At 28.3% G+C, this 26,117-nt stretch overlaps 1 long non-coding RNA gene across 2 annotated transcripts in view; it reads right to left on the bottom strand.

Moving 5' to 3' along the window:
• LOC124491549 (uncharacterized) overlaps positions 1 to 24,186 on the bottom strand; it is a 28,604-nt gene extending 4,418 nt beyond the window's left edge. Inside the window, exons 1-7 of one of the 2 annotated variants that reach the window (XR_012832486.1) lie at positions 22,674 to 24,186; positions 22,172 to 22,591; positions 20,752 to 22,045; positions 18,711 to 20,675; positions 18,076 to 18,339; positions 17,868 to 18,015; positions 14,865 to 15,101 (exon numbers count right to left, since the gene is read on the bottom strand). This is a non-coding gene — a long non-coding RNA (uncharacterized LOC124491549). The remainder of the gene's footprint in view (positions 1 to 14,864; positions 15,102 to 17,867; positions 18,016 to 18,075; positions 18,340 to 18,710; positions 20,676 to 20,751; positions 22,046 to 22,171; positions 22,592 to 22,673) is intronic. The other variant, XR_012832485.1, reaches the window with a different exon arrangement.
• Positions 24,187 to 26,117: the final 1,931 nt, after the last annotated feature.

Genomic DNA, 26,117 nt, shown 5'->3' with positions numbered 1-26,117 from the left:
GACGATTGGTAGCAAAGGAAAAAAAAGATTGACAAAAAAAATCATGATAATGATGATGATGATGATGAAGATGATGGAATACCGTGTAGATGATCAAATATAAATTGATACAATGTTATTCAATCAATCTGTTATGGATGGTTTATTGGTATGGTGAATGTGTGAAAAAGGTGGATTTCTTTTCCATCTGACAAGTCTAACAAAATTTGTAATATTCATCATCATAACACCTAGACACACACACACACACACACATACAGGAGTGTCACCATATTAAAGGGAAATGTTTTTCTTGTTTGTTGTTTTCAAGAATGTGAGCGTGTGTGCATGTAGGGAAAATAATTTTTTTCAAAACAAAACAAAAAAAAAATCAAAATCAAAATAATCTATGTAGGACACAAACATAATGATAAAAAAACGTATCAAATTAGCTTGTATGGTGCCTCATATACACACGACCATCAAAATACAATCAGTTTTTCAACCAAAAAAAAAAAGAAGCCTAGTGCGAATGAGGCACCACCAACCTAGCCATCGACCATCGACAGACCAAAGAAGAAGAAAAAAAGTCAAAAAACTCTGACAGACCTCGAATATTTGGAAGATTGTTTCAAAAAAAAAAAACCATCAAGATGATGATCATGAGGCACCCTCACCATAAAAATCCAAAACATTGAAAATGAGGGAGAGCGAGAGAGAGGTTAAAAGCCTGTAAATTATAATTATCATTCATTCAATTTAATTTTTAAATCATTTACGAAAATGCGGAAGAATGATGATTGAGGTTTTTTCTTTCTTTCTTGTTCATATATTTCTGCGTTAGTTATGGCCATTTTATATATTTTATTATTTGGACAAAAAAAAAGAATCTGAATAAATTTTCAAACGCAAATGAATAAGCAGAAAATGATTGTATAGAATATATATACCAGAATTATTAATAATACACTATAGTGAAACAATGGACAAAGAATTTTCATTTCATTGTTTTCAAAAATTGAAAAAACAAAAAAAAATCACATATTCACATGATAAGAATCTTTGTTTTTTTTCTGGTTCTTTAATCGTATTTTAATCACTAAATTTCATCTATAAAATAAAATAACCATGAATGATTTTTATCACTCAACAACCATTTTTTTTCATTTTATTTATGAATGATGATGATGTAGATTTTTTTCGTTCAAAAGTCAAAAAAGAGAAGAAAATTATTATTATACAATTTAAAATTTCAACCTGTATTTGTTTATGTGAATGTCCACCATCGTTATATCATCAAGATCTGAATTTTCTTTTTTGGTCATACGGAAAAGATGATGATGAAGAATAATATATATATTGGTAAGAGGCGTAATGGATTCGCCTGAACCTGATTCAACCGACCGAAAACAAAGAAAAGACAGTCGAAAGCAAATGTGTATATGATTGGTATTTTTTTGGGGCCTCTCTCTCTCTCTCATTCAATGAAAAAAAAACCACCAATATACACAATCATAAGTCGTCGTATTCATACCATTCAAACATGATCACCAGAAAAAAAATGAGGCACCATCATCATCATCTAGAAACATGAATTGATGTATCATCATCATCATCATTCAACCAGATAGTGTTGGAGTGAGAGGATCCTTTCAATCACATTGAATGGCAAGCAAGCAGCTAAAATACGATGACAAAAAAAAATATATAACCTCTAAACCTTCATATACGGAAAAGAAAACATGCTTTGTCATGAGGATTTTATTTTATCAAATAAAAAAAAAATATTCGGGTAATCATCGAATTAATGTAATAATAACAGTGGATGTATTCATCACTGAATAGTTGGTTGAATCTAATCATTGTACTAGATACAAGCCAACAAAAATAAAAAAAAATATATTCTCCATATACCTTGATAATGATAATGATGATGACTTTGAATGTGTAAGAGTGGTAAACCTTTTTTTTAATCAAAATAAAAAAATTAAAGTAAATTTTCAACAAGTCGATTGAAAAAGGATTACTCGTTTGATAAATCTCTCTAAATCATCCATTTCGGTCATTTACTTTTGTTGTCGTTGTTGTTGTTCAATCCAAATGAGGCACCCTCTACCGTCATCATCATCATCATCATCACTATTCTCACCGATTAACGACGACTTAAAAAACCAGGAAAAACTATTTTTTCTAAAACTATTTTTCTCCAGCCATAACATCATTTTTGTTTTGTCTGTCCCTCTCTCTCTCCCCTTTTCATACTTGGTTTTGACATGTACATTGTATATAAAAGAAATAAAGTATCCGGGGTATGATGTTGTTTAGGTTAAATTTTTTTTTTTTTTTTTTTTTTTTTTTTGAATGAATGAATTGTGCGTAATATGGGCCCCACATAGATATATTGCTAACAGAAATGACGTTTGTGATTTTTTCTTTTTTTTTGTGTATTTGTGTGAGGTCCTCTCTTATTTACTTCTATCATCATCAACAATTGTTGATTTCATACGAAAAGTTGAAAAGGTCGTTGTACGAAGACTAAGAGAATCCACAAAAAAAAGAAAAATGATATCAGAAAAAAAACAAAACAAAAACAATAATTTTTTTTTTCGTTGGAATCATTAGTTGTTCATATCTTTTCATCGACACAAATCATAGAGATTTTTTCTGGAATGGAATTATAACTTGGTTATGAGGCCCATTTGCATCGCATTTACCTAAAGCCAATTAAATTATATACATTGAAAAAGAAAAAAAAATAAATACTAATAATGAAATAATCTAGGCCAAAGTTCAGAGTTCAATATCCATAAACACAAAAAAAATAAAAATAAAAACAAAAACAAATGTTTCAATTATGCTATAGTGTGTGTGTAGTAAGCAGGAAAAAAACATATTTAATGACATAATAATCATAATAAATGTATTAAAAAAAATCGCCAAATTGCTACCCATTATTATTATTATCATTTTTATATTTAATCGATTGATGTAATGGTAATGACGATGACGATGATGATGATGATATTAATGATGGCTATAGGGGGCCCAGAAAAAATGAGCAAAACAAAAATTTGTTACAATCATCATCTCAATAAACAAACAAAACAAACAAACAAAAATAATGGACAAAAATCGTTATTTTAATATGATTTTTTTCGCTCTGGATGTTATAATTATGTGTGTGGGTGTGTGTGGGTGTGTGACACACATGGAACATCAAATCGTTTTTTTTTTCTTTTACCGAAAAAAATAAGATGATACACATACACAGATAGACAATGACAATGATGATAATGTGAAAATTTTCATTTTTTGCATGAATTCAAAGAATAATTTAAATTCTCATAAATTGAATTTAGAAAAAAAACTTACGTATTTAACGAATGAAAAAAAAACGATGAAAGAAAAAAATTTCAAAAACACGAAAAATTTATAATAGAATCAACAAGTTGTCAAGAATTGAATTTTTTTTTCCAATTCATTTCACACATATAACAACGTCATACGCACATACACGCAGACACAGACAAAGGAAAATGGATTCAACCCATCACCGACCACGCACATGTGTTTTAACAATGTTTTAACAAGCGAAATGAATTGAAAATGAATGGATTGATGCGTTTATTTTTTTTTTCTTGTTACGAAAATGGACTGATGAAAGTCATAATAGTCGTTAAGATCGAATTTTTGTTTTTTTTTTTTTTTTTTTTTTGGTATAAAAAACTGATGATGAAGATGATGTTGGCGGTGGTGGTGGTGGTGGTGTTGGTGATAGGTGCAGGGTAGAAATAATTAACTGAATTATAGCTGTTTGATTTTTGTCGCTTTATTCATAATAAAATATTGGAATTTGTGAAATATAAAAATCAAAATCTAAACATACGTTAAAATAGTCACACATACACACACATCACATATATATCGGTGTGGCTATCCGAGAGTATGTTGATGGCGTGTCTTTCAATCTCTTTATTTTTCTCTTTTTCAGTTTGTGTTTCGGTTGTCTTTATTCCGTTTCATCGTTGTTAACTGCTGCTGTTTGTATGTGTGTGTGTGTTTGATAGTTGTTGTCAATGTGTGTTAATGATGAGTATTTTTTTTTTCGTAATTGTGCCTATGCTTTTTTTGGGCGTTTGGTTTCTTTTTTAATTTTTTTTTTTTGGTGCGCGTGTTTTCTATTTTTTTTTTTGCTATTTTTCTTAACGAATTTCATTTTTATTTTCCCACACACCTACCACCCTACCTACCACTCCCCATTTAAACGGACAATATTTTTCCTACCGTCGTCAACAATGAATATGATGATTATTCGATGAAATGAATATCAGAATGAGAATTTTCATTGAAAAATTTGATTGAATCAACAAGTTGTAGACAATGTATGAAGATTTTGTAAATTGACAATTTCGTTTGAAAATTAAAGTTGAACAATATAATACACACAAACACACATTTAACACAATTTTGATTGAAGAAAAAAACAATAACAAAGTTTAGTGAAATGGCAACACCATAGAAAAAAATTAAAATTCAGATAAATTTAATATTTTCAATCTCACAGATATAATCGGTTCGATGAGTAACGAATAAGTCAAATGATGATCAAATCATGATCATGATCAAAAATGATAGAGACAAGGGTTTTTGTTATATAACCACCAAACCCGAACATCGGGGCCAATTTGCTATGATCATTCTTTCAGTCCAATGCTATTCTATACATCTCTTTCATTTTTCTCATTCATTCAGTCTATTTCTGTTTTCTTTTCAAGATCTTCAGGTTTCTTTCTTTACTCTTTTTTTTATACACATCCACCTTTTTTCCAGTGTTATTATTATTATTATTATAACCATCAACAACCGTCTAGCCGAAAAAAAGTTGTCTCACAAAAATATGTGTGCGTGTTGAAAGGATAAAATGAATTGAAAGAGACAGAGAATACCAGTTGTTGTTGTTGTTGTTGTCTTGTTCTTCTTGATCATCATTGGTGATCGGTCTATTCAGTATTCATTTCTTGCCACAACTCTATCTCTATCTTTGTCTGTCTGTCTGTCCGTCTGTCTCTCTTTTATATTCTTGCCAAAATAGACTGGTCTTTTCTTTTCCCTTTTTCTAGTTCTTCATATATTATTATTAATGGCAAACATATCTAACATTTGACAAACATGGTCACTATTTTTGCTTATTTTTTCTCTCAATATTTTCAAATTTGCCTTGTCTTTGTCAGTCATAATGGCAAGAATTAGAAGAAAAAAAAATCCCCTTAAGAATAATACTTGCAATTAAATGGGTGGTTTTGTCATTAGAAAAAAAATTCAATTTGGTTCATTCAACCATCAACAATTTTGACTATTATGATAACCCTTTTCCATTCTTAAAAGATGATAATTATGATCCAATGATGAGAATCGAGAATATTTCATTACCTTTAAGCTAATATAATATTCATCGATAAATATCTTTTATTTAATTATTCATGAATTTCATCTCAACTAAACAAACAAACAAACAAAAAAAAATCATGGAAGATTAAGATGTTGATGTTGATGTTGTCACAATTTTTTTTTCTTTAAAAACATTCATTATTTTGTCAGCATTGATGATGATGATGATGGTGATGATGTATTCACACAGTGTCATAACAAGATTGTATAAAGAATAAAAAAAAATAAGTGTAGGATGATGGTTAATATCTGGAAGCTGAACAAGTTGAACAGGAAAGGTGACAGATTTCAGATCAATTTTTTTCTTTGAAAAAAAAGGCGAAAAAAAACTTTTTCCAGAATTTAATGAAGAAATGAGGAAAAAAAATTCTTTAATAATGATATTGATGAATAAATTCAAGAAAGAAAATTTGATTCAAAGGAAAAAAATAATTTTTCTTTTTTTTTTTATTCACACGAATTTGTTTGTCGCATCGATCGTCCATTGCACATATATACACATACATTTTCATTTCTATAGACCAATCAATCAATCAGACAATCAAATGATGAGTTTGAATACACGAATAGCACACACGAACACGAACCGACAATAAAAAAACCAGAATGAATAAATAACCGGAAAAAATATCCGACTAAAAACAGACGAATACCAGACAGGCAGCAATCTCTCACATTTGAATTCTACTATATCAGTTTTTGAGACGTATTTTTTTCAAATAATAGTCGTCTGCTTACTGGTTTTGGGTGTTTTTTCTCTCGTTGATTGCAATGATGAAAATTCGGTTTTTTTGTGTGTTTGTATGTGTGTGTATGCCTACAACAATCAAAAGAATGACAAGATGAGGAACCAGACATATAAAAATGAAAGAGAAAAAAAACCTAGACCAGATCAGACCAGACTCTGAATAATAATAATAAAAATAAAAAAAATATATCGAATCCATGGATAAAATTATGATGATCATCATCATATGTAATACACACAGATATATTTTATGATGATATATATGGAAAGATGTTGCCCGCGCGCTCCATATATTACAATTACATTGAGAAATTTTTTTTCCTTTATTTTTTTAACATCAGTTCAACGAGCATGCGTGTTTATTCTTTTTTGTTCAAAAATAATATTAAAAAAAAAAAAAATTCTCATCATTGTACACACCAATTCAGACAACAACATTTGAAATTGTACCACTATTGTCATAAAATACCACACAGCAAACATTAATTGTTGTTGTAGTGGCTGTTGCCATGCTGAATTCTTTTTTTCTATACATTATTCATTCAAAAAAAAAAAAAAAAAATGAAAACAGACATTCACTAAAAATATGTATCCCAAAAATAAAATGCCTCTACCTTAAGAAAAAATATGGCTATAATCATTTTATTTACTGCTACTACCATTGTATATCCATAGAGTATTCATTTAACATAAACTGAAACCACTACTACTACTGTTCAGAAAACTATTATTACTACCACTACTATTATTATTCTAGTTTAAGAAATTGAAAGAGTTATTACATAACTACAAAATATACCATCATCATCATCATCATCATCAGCATCAATCAAAATTTTAAAATTTAAATTTAAAATTATTTTCATCCATCCATCCATCCATCCATCTTGTTGATAGATTTTGTTGTTCAATTCATTTTTTTTTTTTTTTTGAACAACATCAGAATATTGATTATAAAGGCAATGAACCTAATAAAAGCTCACTTTCCTGCAAAACTTTTTTTTTATTTTAAAAATGTAAAGCCAGAAAAAATAATTGCTTTCTTCGTAAATCTAACCCTTTTTTAAATAAATTTCAATACATGGTTTGATTTGATACTGTTCTGATGTAATGAACAAAAAAAAAATATAGATAAAACAACAAACACGAAGATTATATGCTGATGATTAAAACCAATTCAAATCTTCTCCTTGATATATATTGTGGAATTCATTTTCATCTTTTTAAAGAGAAAAAAGTCAAATATTAAAAAAAAATCCTGAAAGCCATTCAATAATAATAATAATGATAATCCAAGCAAATCAAGCTCCTTCTTTAGGGTTTTCAATTTCATATAAATCGAACAAAATGGAAAATTATTTTTTTTTCCTGTTGTGTGTTTTTATTTCAGACATGGACATCATGGAATTTAATAATTGAACTTTTGGAAAAGAAAAAAAAAGGGTTATCCGAGGTCATACTTAATTCACACACACACACACACACACAGATTGAGAGAAAAAAAGTTTTATTTTCGACAAAAATTAAATCGAATCTAAATGTAATTGAGCAAAAATAAAAAAAAATGTGATCAAATTTGAAATTGAATCCAAATATGATCCATTCACTAAAAATGGAAATTGTTTTTCTATGGAAAAATTTTTGCCATCAAGTATGTTTGTGTGTTTATCGATATTATTACCAACACATACATACACAAACAAATGATCATGGGATCGTTTACTGTGTGTGTATGTGATCCCTCAAGCATCATCATCATCATCATCATCAAAATAATGAAATATCAAGAAAAAATGGTCATTTAAAATAATGAACACCTCACAACATTTAATCATCTAAATACGTCCATATCGACATAAAAAGAAATAAAAAATAGTGAACATTCATTCTTCTAAGCCTTAGAATCTAAGGTATACAAAATAATTTTCCAAGAATTTTTCACACACACACACACACACCAATCAATCAAAAAAAAAAAAAAAAAAAAAAAAAAAAAAAAAACAAACGCATAACAATGAATGAAATGCGTAAAAAACTTGCTTTGCTTACATACATCATTCTATGAAATATGAATTGAATTGATGAAAAAAAAACCAGTAATGAGAATTACTATAGCATATATACCTGATAAGCATTGAATGAATACTATGGTGAAGATTTTCATGAATCATTGAAATAAGAATTTTTTAGATACAAATTTCAACAATAATAAATTGTAGATAATTAAAATGAAAAACGATTATTTATCAAATTCTTAGAATTTTGAAATTACTTATAAACTTAGTTATAAACACTATTTTTTTTGCAATTCAATGTTGAAAATTTGAAATTCATTCTTTTAATTTAATTTGATTTTTATAATATCCAGCCAAATAGTCATGATTTCGGATATTTTATCCATTTAATTTGTTTTTCCTCAGTGATCTGTCATTAAATGGTTTTCATCATTAACTTGTTATGAGAATAGCAATGTGAAAATGGTAAAAGATTAGATTAATCCGGATTTTTTTTCCGCTATTTCTCTCTGCCGTTTATTATTTCTATAAGGAAAAAATCCAACCAAGAAAAAAAAAGAAAAAGAAAAATCTTTCAAGATGTGATAAGTGATTTAACTCTTTCGTTTCGTTATTAAATATATTGTAAATCTCATTCGGAATTTGGTCGTTTTTTTTTTGTTCATCTGCTTGCCAGCCCGTCTGTCTACATTTATCTATTTAAATTCAGCTTTTGTATTCAAAAATCATCATCATCATCTTGATTCAATGAAAAAAAAACGGGCCATTCAACAGACAACTATTGTCGTCATCATCATCGTTTCAATATGTCAGACAGGAGAGCTAGAGAGAGAAAAAAAAATCCGGCTGACAAAAAAAAATTGTTGTTGTGAGATTAATTTTTTTTTTCATACCATAGATCAACAATAACAGATCAAGATAAATAAAACAAAAATAAAAATATCATAAACTAGCATTTTTTTTATAAATATGGTAATTATCATCATCATTCTTGTGTAAATCATTCTTGTTTGTTCATTGACACCTCTCTTTGTCGTCTTTTATATTTCAGATACACACACACACACACACACACACATTCTATTATCCAAGGATTATGTCAGCCAAATATATTTCATTTATAAAAACCGAAACAACTTTCAATATATGTTACCATATTTGTAACAGATAATCATCCAAAATATAGTGGAAGATGGTCGAATTCTAATGAAAGATTTAAATTTGTTTTTTTTCGTTATTGTTCTTTATTATGCTTGCAAGAATGCATAAATATTTTTTCAATTTACATAAGTGTTTCATATAAACAAGTTACGTCAATGAACCTGTGTACCTGTGTTTCACTGTTGTTGTTGGTTGAAATCAAAAATTCAATAAATCAGACAAAACTCTTTCATTACATTTTTTTTATATTTCTAAATATTTCTTGAATTTTTTTTCTCTATTTTGATTGTCTTTGTTGTCTGGGTTTTTTTTTGGTGGAAAAAAAATTCACGAAGTTGATGATGATGGCCAATGACCATCATAACCATGTCTATCAATGGATGACAGATTAAAAAATTGTTTGGCTAGACTTTTTTTTTGTTCATTCTCCTCGGATATGTACTAAATCAAACAGATAGATACAATGTTTCTTATTGGTTATGTGTCAATTTTGATAATAATCATCAATTTCAATTAAATTATTATGGGATAAAAAAACAAACAAACAAAACCCTTTTTTTCTGTTGAAAACTGAATCGCTAATGATTTTTTTTTCACTATAACGGAATATAACATTAATGAATGAAAAAAAAATTAAGATTAAATAAATCAAACGATTCGTCTATAATTTTTCGGACATCATCATCATAATCATTATGATCATTGAATGAAAAATTAATCCATTAGGATTTATTTTCGACACGATTTCTAGCGTGGATATTCATTTGATAACAAAATGAAAAATCATCATTTTAGATTTTCATTTTCATGTCATTTTTATTCACAACGTTGATTAACAAACGAATGATCGATGATGAATTGATGAAAATAAGTTTTTTTCTTTTTTTTTTTGGTGATGATGGTGATGAAAATAAAAATAAAAATATCAATCACAAAGTAAAGAAATTGTGTGTGTGTGTGAGAAAAAAAACAAATTATTTTCATTTGTTATTCGTGGCCATTGACCGGTTGTTTACTTGTTTAAAATTATTTTTGATTTTCACTGATAATAATAATAATAATAATGATGATGATGATAACCATACCATTATCAAAGAGGCAAATAATATTGAAATTTCATCACCTTTGAATGAGAAAAAAGGAATTTTCAAAAGATAAAAATAGTTATTTCATTTTTATTCAATATTAAAAAAAAAAATTTCATCATATGGACTTTGTCGTTTTTTTCCATCTTCTTCCTATTTATTCGTGATGCATTACGTTTTATTCGTAGTTTTTCTGTTATTCATTTTTTTTCTTGTTGCTAGGTCCTTGAGTTGTTTGTATGTGTGTGTGTGCGTGTGTGCGTTTATCAATATCAATCCAAGCAATCGAAACAATACCACAAAAAAATAGAAAAAAAAACACAGACATACAAACAGCTACAAAAAAAAGTTATTTGTACAAATCACACACACACACATTACACAATGATGACCAGACAAAGTATCATTAACCTCGATTCTTTTTTTTTTTTTTTTGGCCACAGACTAAACCACCAGCCAATGCCATTTGTAATTGTTGTTGGAAGAGTCGCACCCGAATGAATACACATATACAGACAAAATATCTAGCTACCAGAAAAAAAACGCCAATTTGATGGCCAATCTATTGTTCGAAATATCATTGCTATTATGATGATGATGATTACGAATACATGCATCATTTGAACACAATTCATCATTCCAATAATATTACCAAGGAAAAACATTCTTTGACAGTCAGTCAGTCATACAGACAGAGAGACAGACAAAAACTCTCACCATCATCACCACTTTCGAAAAAATAAGTGAAAAAATCAACAACAATCAAAAAAAAAAAAAAAAAAAACAGGCGACCACTACTCTACTATAAGTTAGCAAGTGCATTGCTTGCATGCATGAATATTTTTGCCATGATCAAGCTAAGCAGGCGCCATCAACAGAAATGATAGAATTGAAAAAAAAACCAGAAAAATATTTTTCATCAGCATATGGATGCTATTGTATGTATACACATTCGACAAGATATATTCAGAAAGTCACTACTACTACTACCACTACGACAATTTCAATCATCGAATATTATTATTGTTATATAACAACACAGCCGGTCTAGGTCGTCGAACTTTGAATATTCGAAAATGCGGTAATTCTTTTCTTTTCGTTTTTTTTTTTGTTGTCGTTTTTGATGATTATTAAAATATACTTTCTTCACACATATCTTCAATAAATGCGTGCGTGTGTGTGTGTGAGAGAGAGAGAGAGAGAGTGTTTTGTTTCGTGAAAAATAAAATCGATTTTTTTCTACTCTTGTAAATTATCAACAACAAAAATCTAAATTTACTTAGCTGCATCATTAAATTCATATAGGAAATTAATTGTTCCGAAAAGATTATGGATAAAAAAAAAATTGGTGACCAATAACACCCAACTATCAGGTCGAATTTTTTGTTTTTGTTTTTTGTTTTTTGCTTTTTTTGGGTCTTAATTTTGGAAACTCAAGATAATCCACATTATAAAAATCGGCATGAATAAATCATTATTCATAATAGCCGGTAGTTTTTGATTTTTTTTTCTCTATTGTTTTTTATTTGCCCAAAATATTGTAATTAATCTTTTCAGTTGGCATTCATCGACAACAACAACAACAACAAAATGGGCTATACATCTTTTTCAATCTAAATATTATTATTATCATCAAATATGTCTATTATGAAATCATTATTATAAATATTAATGATAATTATTATTATAATAATTTTCTTGAAAAATACATCCCAAACAATTTCTGGCAGATAGACATAGATTCAATTGAAAAATAGGAAAATAATTACTAATATATAAATTATTATGATCAAAAAATCATTGGCGCCCGGCAAATTTGCCGAAAAAAAAGGGTTGAAGATGAAAAATAAAGAACAAAAAAAAATGGATAATAATTAATCATTTTTTTTGTGTAAAGAAAAAAAAGAAATCAAAAAACATTGCTGTTGTTGTTGATTCTAGGAAAAATAACTAATAACATGATCGATGTCAACAACAACAACAATAACAACAACAACAAAACAATAACTTAAGTACTAAAAAAACAAAAAACAAAAAAATTTTTCAATTTTCAACCAAACGGTCATCAATCTCTCTCTCTCACTCTTTCGCACACACACACACACACACACACACTCTATTATCCAAAGTTTCGGTTATTCAAGACACGAATTTTTTTGGAAACGAATAAAAAAAAATTTTTTTTTCCTGTGTTGCTAAGCAGATTCTTATGGCTATGGAAAAAGCCACTACTTTTTGTATCATCATCACCACCACCACCACCAATACCACAACGATATTTGTCGACATAAACTACTAACCTAACCAAATACGGATACATATAAACACACACACACAAAAACAGAGGCCGACAGATTCAGCTAAAAATAGTGAAACAAAAAAGAAACCGAAAATCAAGTCAAGGCCCCCCACAAATTCTAGACAGGCTATGAAAAAGTTCCTGAAGAATCAAACATACAAACAAAATCGTTAGTCCATCGAACCCAAAGCTTCTCAATAAGATCACGAACAAGAAAAATCTAGATAATTCACAATTATAATTGACAAGAAAAACATACTTCTAATTTTGTTTCATGAGAACTTTGTCGATCATCATCAAATGAACAATAATAGGACAAACAAAGCAAACAATGAGAATAACAAAAAAGATCAATCTCGGAAATGGAAACGTGGAATGACGAAAAAAAAAATATATAAAAAATTCAGGCGCAACCATACACACACACACGCACACACACATATTGTATGGACAAGTTGATTTTATATGTCTTGATTTTGATGGAAATTTTTTATTTTTGTATTATAGTTTGAAGTACAATAATAACATGATCCAAAAACAATTAAATGAATGACCTAATATGAGAATGTGTAGAATGATGTACATGTGATTGCAATATAATTTAACAAACATCCAGACATTCAGAAAAAACAAAACAAAACAAAAATTCGGCTATTCAACTCCCAAATTCATTATCATCTTGATTATCGAATAAACAATGACCAGACAAATAACAAAAAAAAAATTAACAAAGATAAAAGTAGAATAATCATCATCTACAATTGTCTTTTACAATTCATCTATAGATAGATAGATCATATCAAGATATAAAGACAAGGATAAGATAAAGTAGATTATTATTGTCGACAATAATAAATGCCTATCCAAGATTGTTTATTCGATAATTATTCAATGAAAAAAATTGGCTATCATTTGCCAACAAAAAATTCAAATTGATTGCTTATCATCACATAACAATGTAATGATAACATGAAAACGACATTATCAACACCAAATAATTACCATCATCGTTATATAATAATTATGATCAAATAAAACAAAAAAAAAACAAAGCGTTTCATTTTTTTTCATTCTTTTGTTAAACTAAGCAAAAATGTAGACCAAGACAACGACGACGACGACGACAATAACGATAAATAGACTGCCGTTGACACCTTATGAGGTTAAGGTCATGGCATGAACGCCTTTACTTTATATTTGCCCTCAATTTTTTTTTCATTTCGTCTGGTTCATTCACATCATCATCATCATCATCATTATTATTATCACGGCGTCTGCATGTGGTTTGTGTAATTTCGAGTACACAATTCACATATTTTTATTTTTATATATAAATCGAATCTACCGATTTGGGCGTCTGTTTTTTTGGCTTGCAAAATGTTTTTCTGTTAATATTTTGATTCGAATATATACACAGATATCTATGCCATCTAGTGTTTTTATATTATTATTAACGTTGTTAGACTATCAATTTATTTCAAAACAAATTACCACAACGCCATCTATCTTATAAAAAATAAGATCATTTAACATGAATGTGCGAATGTAATAAATAAATTGTTTCTTAAAATCAACACCTTACAATATTACAGACTAATCAAACTAATAATAAAAATAAATAAAAAAATAAAAAAGGTATTACAATGATTCATGAAATGTCTAGTCACAAAATGATAATATGTACATTTCATATATACATATGAGTAGGCGTTCATTTTTATGTTTCTATAGATATAATTCAATGATGGTCAATAATAACAAATTCATGTAGGTTTTTTTTGTTTTCATCATCAAATGTTTTTTTAAGACTTATAATCATCATTATCATCAAGATCTATGATTATTTTAAATGAAAAAAAACGCTGAATACCCATTGTCTTTTTATTTAGATTACGAAAATCGTTACAGCAATAGGATTCGTTCTTTCAAAATTATACAGAATATATCAAAAAAAACTAAAAAATGACTACATTATCTAATGATTGCAACTTTTTTTAATTCGAAAATTTTTCAAAATTGTAAACAAAGAATATTCTTTCGAAAAAAAATGTTTTGTTGTTTCACATGTATATTCCAAGCACCAATAATGGGAACATTCAAAATATAGAAAAAAAAATTTTTCCACCTACCTTATTCTGGTGTGATGATGATGTCCACATTTATTGTTATCGATGAAAAAATAATGGAATGGAATTTATCTCCGGGAATGGTGACAAAAAAAAATTTCGATCGTATCACAAATAACACACACACACATACTTACCTTGATTTTTTCTTGACGAATAAATTGATGATTTTCAAATGGACAAAAAAAACAAGACTAATTCAATACACACGCACACACACATGTAGACAGAGACAGATGCCTATAAAGTGGAAAAAAATAAACAATAAAAAGAAATCAATTTAAGGTGATGGTAGTAGTAAATTATTATTATTTATAAATTACATTTCATATTAAATTCGAACTATCTCAAGAGAATTTCATCAGACAGATGAACGATCAAACTAATTAATAGATTGATTATATTGATAAGATTGATTACAATATTTATATGCAGCCATTTTTAATTAACGGCAATCATCATCAAATGATGATAAAATGATCGGACAGACATGGATGAACAAAAAAAATAGAATAAGATAATCAATAAAGTAACGAAAAAAACCTACATTCGTACATCGAAATGATTAATAAATAATACGGTAATCACCATGACAATTGTTCAATATAAACACAAAAAAAACAAATTCCCAAGAATCACATCATATTTTTTTTATGGAAGATGAAAATATGGTATCAAACAAAGTCATGAAACTGAAAATTCATCATCATACACTATATTTCTCAAAACACTTTATTTTCATTCGAATTCAGTACATGAAATAGATAACAACAAACAAACATAAAGATAAATTAAAGTTAATTGTTCTGAATTTTATTTTTCGAGCTAAAAGAAACGAAAAAAAAAGAAATGACTAGACTGAAAAATTCAGGACAGAAAAATAATGAGCAAACAAAATAATAATCTAACCGATTAGAAGCAAACATACTGAAAATGGATGAACAATATACATATATATATGATACTGTATGACGCCTTTTTTTTACATAGATACAGATACATGTACAACATGAAGAGAATTAATGAAAAAAATCAATCATTCAAACGAAATAAGTTCGAAGATGTTGTTGTTATTGTTTTTTTGAGTCCAAAAAATAAAATTTAAAATATTTCAAATTACTCACCAGGAAGAGTATCGAATTATTATTGCCTTGTCTTGAATATTTAATAATCACAAACACACCCTATTTGCTACACATCTCACAGTGTGATGTTGAGATGACGCACTGGCCATTTTTTTTTTAAATAACAAACCCAAAAAAAAAGATGGAAGCCATTTTTTTCTGTTGGCCGTCTTGATTGGCAAGAAATAAATGTTTCAATGAATAAACTTTATAGCTTCCTTATTATATAGAATTTTCAACTTCCTCAATTGTGACTGTTTGTGTGTGTGTGTGTGATCACAATCTAGAAGTTGAAAAAAATAATAAAAATAAAAAAGGGGAAAATCTTTTTCTTTTTACTATTTGTTTGTGCTGTATAAAAAAAATTGTCTTCCGGGACAATCAATTGATGGACAATTTGATTTTATTTCATTGTTACACACACACAACAAATAATAATTAGGAATTAGAATTGAAACGATTATCATCTTGAATTGTTGAATGAATGAAAAAAAGAAAATTATTCATACATACCATCATATAGGTCAACATTATTTCTTTTATTTCAAATTAAACATTGGATGGAAAAAAATTTCAATCCAAATATCAAATAGAATTGAAATGATTTGTGAACAGAACAACAAAGACAAACATATAGAGAGATAGACACAACAACAACGATTTATGTGTTTAAATGTGTATTCTTTATCCCATACCTTTGTCTTGTCGTCGTTTTGCCATTGGATATACAATAATTTGCTAATCGACGATGCAATTATGACCGGCCTTAGTCGTCTTTATCATTTGGAAACTCTTGATTATATAGAATTTATTTATTGAAAAATTCTACCAGGTATTCTATACAAAATGATCATCTGCCTGTCTTTGTGTTTTAAATATTTTTTTTTTCGTTCATTTTATGAAAAGAACTTTATGAAAAAAGGTAGCAATTTTAATTTAAATATAAACGAAAAAAAATCCGATACATTCGGCCAATTTGGCAGCTTCATTGAATGAATGAATATATCATTTCTTATTGGTCGATTGTTGTGAATGGCGTGGTTGATCTGCTTGTTATTTGTGTATGTTTGTATATGTATATATCACACACACACACACATATATATACAAATAAAGATATCCGTGTATACATAGTTGCGCGTAGCTCTTCAACAATAATTGTAATTTGTCGTATTTTTATTTTTCTCCCAATTCATGTTTGAGAACACCATATATACACACACACACACACACACACACATTCAATATATCCATGTATCTATGAAGAGGCGCCTATCAACCCAAAAAAAACGTCGTTATCATCAACATCATCTTCATTGAAATAACAACCGAGACGAAACAACGAAACGAGCGAAAAAAAAATAATCAAAATGTACATAGCTAGGCAGCCACAGACAAAAAAAAATGAGAAGAAAAAGCAACGACGACGACGACGACAAAAAATAGAAAGAAAAAACCTACTATGAGACCTATAATCAAAGATATATGTTATATATACACACAAATACGAATGTAAATTGAAATCTAAATTAACAAAATAAAACTAGCCATTTTTAATGGGAAATGAATTTTTTTCACGATTAGAATCAGGAATTTAGTTGTTGGCTAAGATTAAACAGTAAACAAATGAAAGAATTTCGAAAACAACAAAGTAAAATGTTTGAAATGTAGAAAAAAAATTGTAAATAATTCTAAAAATGTAATCTCAAGTGAACGTATATTTATAGATGAATTATTCGTTTGTCTTTCTTCAAAATTTGGAATAAAAAAATCTAGAATCAGGAATAGATGTTAGTCAATACTATCATTATTGAAATGTTGATGAAGAATTGAGAAAATATGATAAAATTAAATTAATATATTAAAAACATTAAAAACTTACGAATTCTATTGGAATAAAATTCCAAAACTTTTTGAAGAATAAACTTTTTATAAGCATGATTCTGAATAGAATCGGATAGATAGTTGAAAAATGAATCCAGCAATTTTACGCGTATGGATTGCAATGAATTTCATCAATTATTAGAAATCTGAAAAAACCCAAAATAAATTAAAAATGTGTGTATATGATATTCTTTAGGATATATTACCAGCTTGTTGTTGTATCTTCGTTGCACCATTTTGTATAATCGGAAATCGTAATCACGTAATATCCGAATTGTGATTCAAAATGGCCCATAGAATTTCAATTGCCAAAAATAGATAATAATAGTGTTCATGTTCAATCACAAGATCAAGCCACAGCTGTATGCACAAATATATAGATTCACAATTTCATTGAATTGGATTCGATGCGTGTTTGTGTAGCTTTAAACATCAAGTTGTGTTGTATTATGATGATGGCAATGAAGAACCTATAGTAAAACAAGAAATAGAAAAACGAAAGAAAAAGAATATAATCATATGAGTTTACAATGGTATTAATAATAAAAAACACAACAACGAATGTACAAAATTATGACGCATCCACCATTACCATTACCACCATCAATATCATTTATTATCATTGTGAAATAAATGTTACACACATACACACACACCTATGAATCAACGAAAAATTAATTCAATCACCAAACATCAAAGTGGTGGTGATGATTATGATGATGATGATGGTAATTATAACCAATCAAACCAATAATTGATGATTTAAAGTTCATAAATCTTTAAATAATTTACGTTTCAATTAACTAGAATTATTTAAAAAAAAATAATAATCAAAACATACCAGGATTGTTGTTGAAGATGAAATTTTCAACAAATAAAAAAAAATTCATTCACCAATTTATCGACGCCATTTGTTTAAATATTTTCATGTACGTTCCATGAGTCGAATGTTAATGTTTAGTATGTGTGTGTGTGTATGCTTCCATTTTTTTTTGGTTTATACTGGTGAGATTGGGTGGTTTGTATAGAGGCAACATACATTAAATTACTCTCTTCTGGTTTGTAATAATAATATAACAGTATACTTTGGTGTATATGTGATGGTAACTGGAAACACATATAACATACACACACACACACCACACATAGAGAAACAAACGAACAAAGTGGCAAATGCAATCAATGATTGATTCACAACAATTGTGACGTTCAAAGATGAAAAAATAATGGATGATTTGTGATTGTATCTTCTTGTGAAAAAAAACTGATGAAGAATAATTGAATTTGAATCTTGTATAAAATATCCAAAATGGATTACAAGAATGTGGACAACAAGAATTCATGATTTTAGTTTCAATAAATTCTGAATATAGAATTTAAAAATATATTTCGTGTTATTGAAGAATTTCAAATATTCATTGCAAGAATTGTTATTATCATGTCGAATACGATGTTGAATATGAATGCATTGAATAAAAATAAATTCTTCATCATCAGTGGCAAATATTCATTGGAAACCAACAATATGGATTAATCATTTATCACGATTCATAAATTCGATTAATTGGAATTATTATCTTGATGAAATATCATTCATTCACAATGAATAATCGATTATCTTTCGATATATAGACATTAAATCATCATCAGGTAATAATTATTTATTCCATTAGTAATTTTTTTTTCATAATATTCATTGTTCAGAAGCACAGAAAATCCATGATGTGAATATAAATTCATTACTTTTATAGGAATTTAAAATTTTAGTCAATTTTGATTGGTTGAATGTCATCGCATGAATTGTGTTTATAATCATCATCATCATCATCATCAATAACAAAAGATTCAATGCTTCATTTGTGTAATATATTTAAATCAATTTGAATAAAAAAAACAGGCGGTGCTTAAAAATGTTTGTCAATGATGATCTGTATTCAATAGAAATTGTTTGTTTGTATGTTGAATAAAATTATTCAGTAATTATGTCATATGAACAAATGATGATAATTATCTTAATGATAATTGATGATTTAAATTGAAGATAAAATCGATTTTGAAATTAGATCATTATGATGAAGGATAGATTCGTGCAAAAACATTTGTTGATGAAGAAATTTTTTTTAAAATCCAAATAAAAATAAGGTCATCATCATATGTCATCATGATATGTACATGGAATCATCCATCCATATAATCTCATTAGTATTCAATCAATAGAATTTTCATTAAAATAAAAGTTGGTCATAATTGAAAAAAAAATCTTCAAGTCATAATTTGAATATAGATTGATCGATTAATTTGAGATTAGTGAAAATGTTATTATTCAATAATTCATCGATAATTGATTGATGATTGATTGAATGAAATTCAATTGTTTATCGATTATGATTCTGAATTTTGTTCGATTGATGTTTGCTTGAATTGATTTGTAATTATAATCAAATGTGAATACAATCAATGATTAGGTTCAATGAACGTCCTTGACCTTGAGAACGTTAACGATTCTATGATGCCCATAAAAATTTCGAATAAACATTTTAATATAGAATAATTTTCATTTGTCAATTTTTCAAGTAGAATTCTTCAGATCAAATTATTCAATTCTATGAAATAAACGATAATTTTGCAAACGTGTGTGTGTGTGTGTGTTAACGAATAAAAAATTTCTTGATATTTTTTGGAGAACAATACGAATGAAAAGAATCAGACAGATTGTCATAGATGATACAAGTTGATGAACGATGAGAGAATGAACAAACATGAATGAATATTACGTATTCGATGCACAGAATGTAAAGTATCATGCCTAGATTCGGAATGAAAAAAATAGCTGTTAGTAAATGAAAGTTTAATAATTATTTCTGATTTGAATCACATATCACCAAAATGAATTGAATGAAGTGATGAAAATGAAATGACCATACATTTTTTGTCTCAAACGGAACAAGTGTTTGATATGTGTAAGAGTCGATTGATTTGATGGTTGTTGAACCTTATATTAGTGGCTAAGTATGGTACACACACACATACATACGAAGAAGGAGAAATGAACCAAAAGAATGCGAACAAATTTGTTGAACCAGCCACCCTAATTTTCATACATTACTGAAAGCATTTATACGCAGGCACCAGAAAACAGAGTAAAAAAAGAATCCGGTAAAAATAAAATCTTTGGCTACTTCTACTGATTGTGGTGGTGGTGGTTGTCATGTGTGTATGTATGTGTTTTTTTTTTTTTTTTTGGTATGAATAAAGCATACATTTGGGACAGACCCATTTTTGGGTGGAGGTTGTTTGATGTGATGTAAATGCATTAAGTATTGCGTGATTGTGTTTGAAGGCATTTGGCCGAATTTGAACTCTGCAACAAGAACAAAAACAGCAAAAAAAAAATTTGCCAATGACAAAAGAACAAAAAAAAATAAACTCAAGGATAAAGATGTTCGGTATGTGTGTATGTATGTCTAGATGAGAAAGAAAGAATACTGGATTTATATTATCACAAACCGATAATAAATTCTAGTATATCGAATAGTGAAGGTACAATAAAGTTTATATATCATCTGTGTGTGTATGGATCTAATAGACGCCAACGCCCTAAAGTCATGATGTGTTGAACTTTTCACTTTCACTTTTCACTCAATTCTCTATAGCACGTATTCCTATATACTTCAAAAAAAAATTCAAAAATTTTCAATCACATGATTACAAATATTTTAAGAGACATCTAATATAACTTATGCTGATCATGATTATTATTCAATGACAATGAGAACTTGGTTAGTAACAACAAAAGAACATGACAAGATTATTAGCAATTATATCATGGTCATGATCTCTTTCGGTAAGTGTATATTTGTCTGTTGTGTCTGTGAAATGATAATGATCATCATATCATGATGAATGAAAAAAAAACTGAATCAATATTGCGAAGTGTCTGTGTATAATGGATGCTTGTGTGTGTGTGTGTATGTGTGTATGAAGTAGAATGCATGAATAAAATCAACAATAACAACAAAAAAAAATCCAGCCAGTTGTAGGTAGATGAAGGTTAGGTATTCGTATGGAAATGATAACGAACAAACAAACAAACAAAAAATTTGTTTAGTCGTAACCGATAGCAACAACAAAATGATTCGATTCGAATTCAATCAATCCGGTTGAGATATGATAAATCTGGTAGACAAATTTCAAATGAAACAAAAGAAAAAAAATTAGAAATTCAGAGTTCAACAAAAAAAAATGAAAGTATTTAATTGAAAGATGTTTTCAATTAAAGGTGTATATACTATAAATACGAACCGACAAAAAAAAATTTTTTGTTGTTGTTGTCGTTATTTAGAAATTAAAAAATATAATTAATGGACGATTATTATTAATGAATGTCGATAATGATCATGATCATGATATGATGATGATTATTATTTGATGGATGTAAATTCATTTTAAATTCTTGCGGCGGCGTTGTATAGTTAGGTTACTCTGTGCATATAATAATACAAAATATATAATAATAAATTGGTCGTGTGTTGTCGTCATTTATGATTGTTGTGTAGTCTGTTATAAAACAGAAAAAAATTTGATAATTTATCAATCAATCAATCAAAAACAAAACAAAACAAAACAATTTTCAAGCCATTAATATTGATATAAAATTTGATGATGATTCTTTTTTGAGTTTGGGTGTGTGTGTGTGTTTGTATTTTTATTAAGAATAAATATCTAAAAGAATAAAAGAGAAAAAACAAAAATTAATTTTTAGAATTACAAAAATTATTTTTAAAAAAAAGTTCATTATACTCACAAAAAAAAGTGTCAGTTCAAGTTATGCCGTTGTGTGTTGTTGCAAATAATTAATTAATTGTGATGTGAAAAATTTAAAAATTCAAACATTAACCCACTACCCTCTGGTAACACAAAAACAGCAAAATGAACACAGAGTTCTATAATGATAAAATTTTCTGAATAGAACCAAATAATAAGATGGAAAAAGAAATGAAAAAAAAAATTCAAATGAATTTGTCGACAAAAAAAAACAAATCACAAACACAAAGTAAAGTTTTAATTTCAAATTAAAAAATTCTTGCCCATTGTTGTTGTTGTTGTTGTTGTTGTGTATTATGTACATAAATGAAGAAATATTGAAAAGTTGAAAATTTGTTCAAAAAAAAAAAATTTAAACAAAAATATTGAATTCTTCAATTACCATGTTGGTGACGGTCATCGAATATTATGGTGAGGTTTGATGTTTAGTACGGGGCACAAGTGTTTGTCGGTATGTGATTGTGTGTGTGTGTGTCTGTGTGTTGGATTTTTTTTTCTTTTTTTTTGTTGTCTTTTATTTGCTATCGTGGTTTTTCACTATTATACTTTATTTAATACGAGTCAACGTCGTCGCTGTTGTTGCTGTTGTCGCTGTAGTCGTTGCACTTGATTGTTGATGATGATGATGCTGATGATGTCAAAAGCCTATGATGATGGACCAACCAACCAAGCACCACCAACACCACCACCACCACCACCATGAATACCATTACAAATACTATACATACGTAGCAAAATAAATGAAAGAAATGAATAATACAAGAAAAAAAATTTCTTTTGACCACTATCGATAGTTGTTGTTCATCTTCCACTTCTTTTTCTCTTGATTAATTTTCATTCACAATTCAATTCAATTCGTTGTGTCTGTGTTAATGGTGATGTTCTAAATATAAATACAAACAAAATTGGGTATAGTGTTGCTGTGAGCTTCACAAATAGACGATTCTCAAATATAATTTACAGGATACATGTAGTGTGTGTGTATGTACCAAAGGCAGCCAATTGTGGGCTACTATTTTTCTCTGATTTTTTTTCTTTCTTTTTTTTCATTTTGGCGTCATTGGATTCGACGCCGTTGAATAAATGGTGTGGTCATGGTTAGGTATATGAATATTATCCTTTGAAGATGACTTTGTGGCACATGGTCTTTGTATATATGTTGTTGTTTATGTGGAATATAGCTGCGACTGCGGCTTTCCAAATGGCCAAAAAGCATTTATGAAGATAAGAAGAAAAGAAAAAAACGTTGATTGTGAAATAAAATGAGAATGTGATATGGATTTTATGGTCGTTTTTTCTGATGGTGGTAGCAATAGAAATGATGATGATGATGGTTGGAGTTTTCGGTTGCTTCATAAGATTTCTTTCGAGATATATCAAAAAGGTTACCACCCTTTTTTTCTAATCATAATTGCTATATATGTGTAAACTTGTCTTTTTTTTATCATTCTACAAGCTTTATTCTAGCATTTTCTACACATGTATTCGAGACAAAATCATTACCATTCACATTTTCGAAACCAGTAATAAATGTTGATCATCACCATCATCGTTGTCGTCATCAGCGACGTAACGACAAACTGACATGGTATAAAATGTGTATAGAGAAAAATTGCTTCGTTTTTTTTTTTTTTTGGATGAATTGTGTGATTTTAGCGATTGAAGTATATATGAGATATAAGCATCAAAACAAAAAGAGAGAAATAATGGTTTTGTATATCTTTGAAACGAATACAAACGTAATATAGAAGAGAGAGAGAGAAAGAGAAAAAAACGAATCTAGTTAGTTTTTTGAAGTTGGTTTTATGAATTAGGCAATATTATTATATACATACGGCTAAATGATCCAAACATCGTCGACGTTGTTCGTTTGTCGTCGACGGGATATGATGATGATGATGTTCAATTTAGATTTCGTCATATTCAGCGTATATTTTACTCGTTGATAGTGTGTTAGAATTGAAGAGTGAAAGTTTTTCGTTTGAACACAGTCTGTCTAAATCTTGGAACATTTTTTTTTTGAATACAATTTTGATATTGAAATTTTTTCTTTCCCAAGAAACAAGAATTCTAGATAGAAGAAAAAAATTGAACATTAAAATTTTGTGTTAATTTTTTATTTTTTGTATCTCAAACCCGAAAACCTCGAATATCCTCGAACAAAAACGGCCGCCCTTTTTTTCACGAACAAAGTTTACACCCCAAAATTGCTATTGGCTAAATTGACTGTTGCTATAGCTCATTACATCGAAATCAAGTTGTCGTCTTTGTTGATTTTGATCATTCAAGATTGGCTGAAAAATTGTTATCATCTCTTTACCATTGATAGATGGATGTTTAAATTGTTTAGATTTTCTGTCTGTCGGGCTTTCATTTAGTAACAATGTATAATTTTTTCCAATGCGAAATTTAATTTCATGTTGATGACGACGATGAGAGCGTAAATTCATGATGTGCAGCTGGCGCAATCAATTTTTCAATTGTAATTCAATCTGGTTTTTTAATGAAAATATGCTAGAAAGTGTTGTCTATTCTTGATTGAAAAAAAAATTCTTGGTAAAATTTTGATTGATGAATGAAATGGATGGATGACCCCTTTTGAACACTGATTTTTTTTTCGTTGTCTGGTTTTGAATTTTTGATTCCAGTGTATCATTATAGTTTCATAGCAATCATTATATAATGATGATACGGTAGGATAATCCAAAATTACTTCTACGAAAAAATTGTTTTTTTTTACAATTTTCCTGTGTGTGTGTGTGTGTTCACAATGTTAATTTCATTGTCATCATCATTACAGGTCATAGACCATTTTTAATCGTGCGAATGAATTTATTGTAAGCAATAATTTTTTTTTTCATTTCTTTTAGCCACAACGTTGCAAAAAATGATAATTTAAAAAATTCAACCCACCACCCACTCCATCCACGATATCCCATTCATAGTGAACAAATGAATTTAATTTGTTATTTTTTGGGCAAAAAAAACAAACTATTCTTTAATTCATTTCTGAAACTGGATGACAGGGAAAATGAAAAAACTTTATAAATGACCTCAAATAAAAAGAATTTTTCAGAATATTTTGAAATATTTACATTGCCATTCATTATTATCAACCAAACCGAATTTCAATCGGTCTTTTTTTGTTTGGTCTTCGGAATCAATTTTGCCATGCTGTGTATGATCGTCGTCTTTGTTGATGTATACATCCTCCCTCCTGAATAAGGTTGTTTTCTCCACTCACTCAAACACACACACACAGACATCTCCATACACAAATATCACGCAACATAAAGATGCAATCCTTTGAAGACATAATTTTTTTCTCTTTCTTTTTTTTCCAAACGTATATGGCCATCGACACCAGACAGTGGATTTTTTTTATTTTATCTTTCTACTTTCTCATCATTGAATAAATTGCCAT

The sequence above is a fragment of the Dermatophagoides farinae genome, chromosome 1 (genome assembly GCF_024713945.1).
Source record: "Dermatophagoides farinae isolate YC_2012a chromosome 1, ASM2471394v1, whole genome shotgun sequence".
NCBI lineage: Eukaryota > Metazoa > Arthropoda > Arachnida > Sarcoptiformes > Pyroglyphidae > Dermatophagoides > Dermatophagoides farinae.
This window is presented reverse-complemented; position numbering and strand designations above follow the sequence as displayed.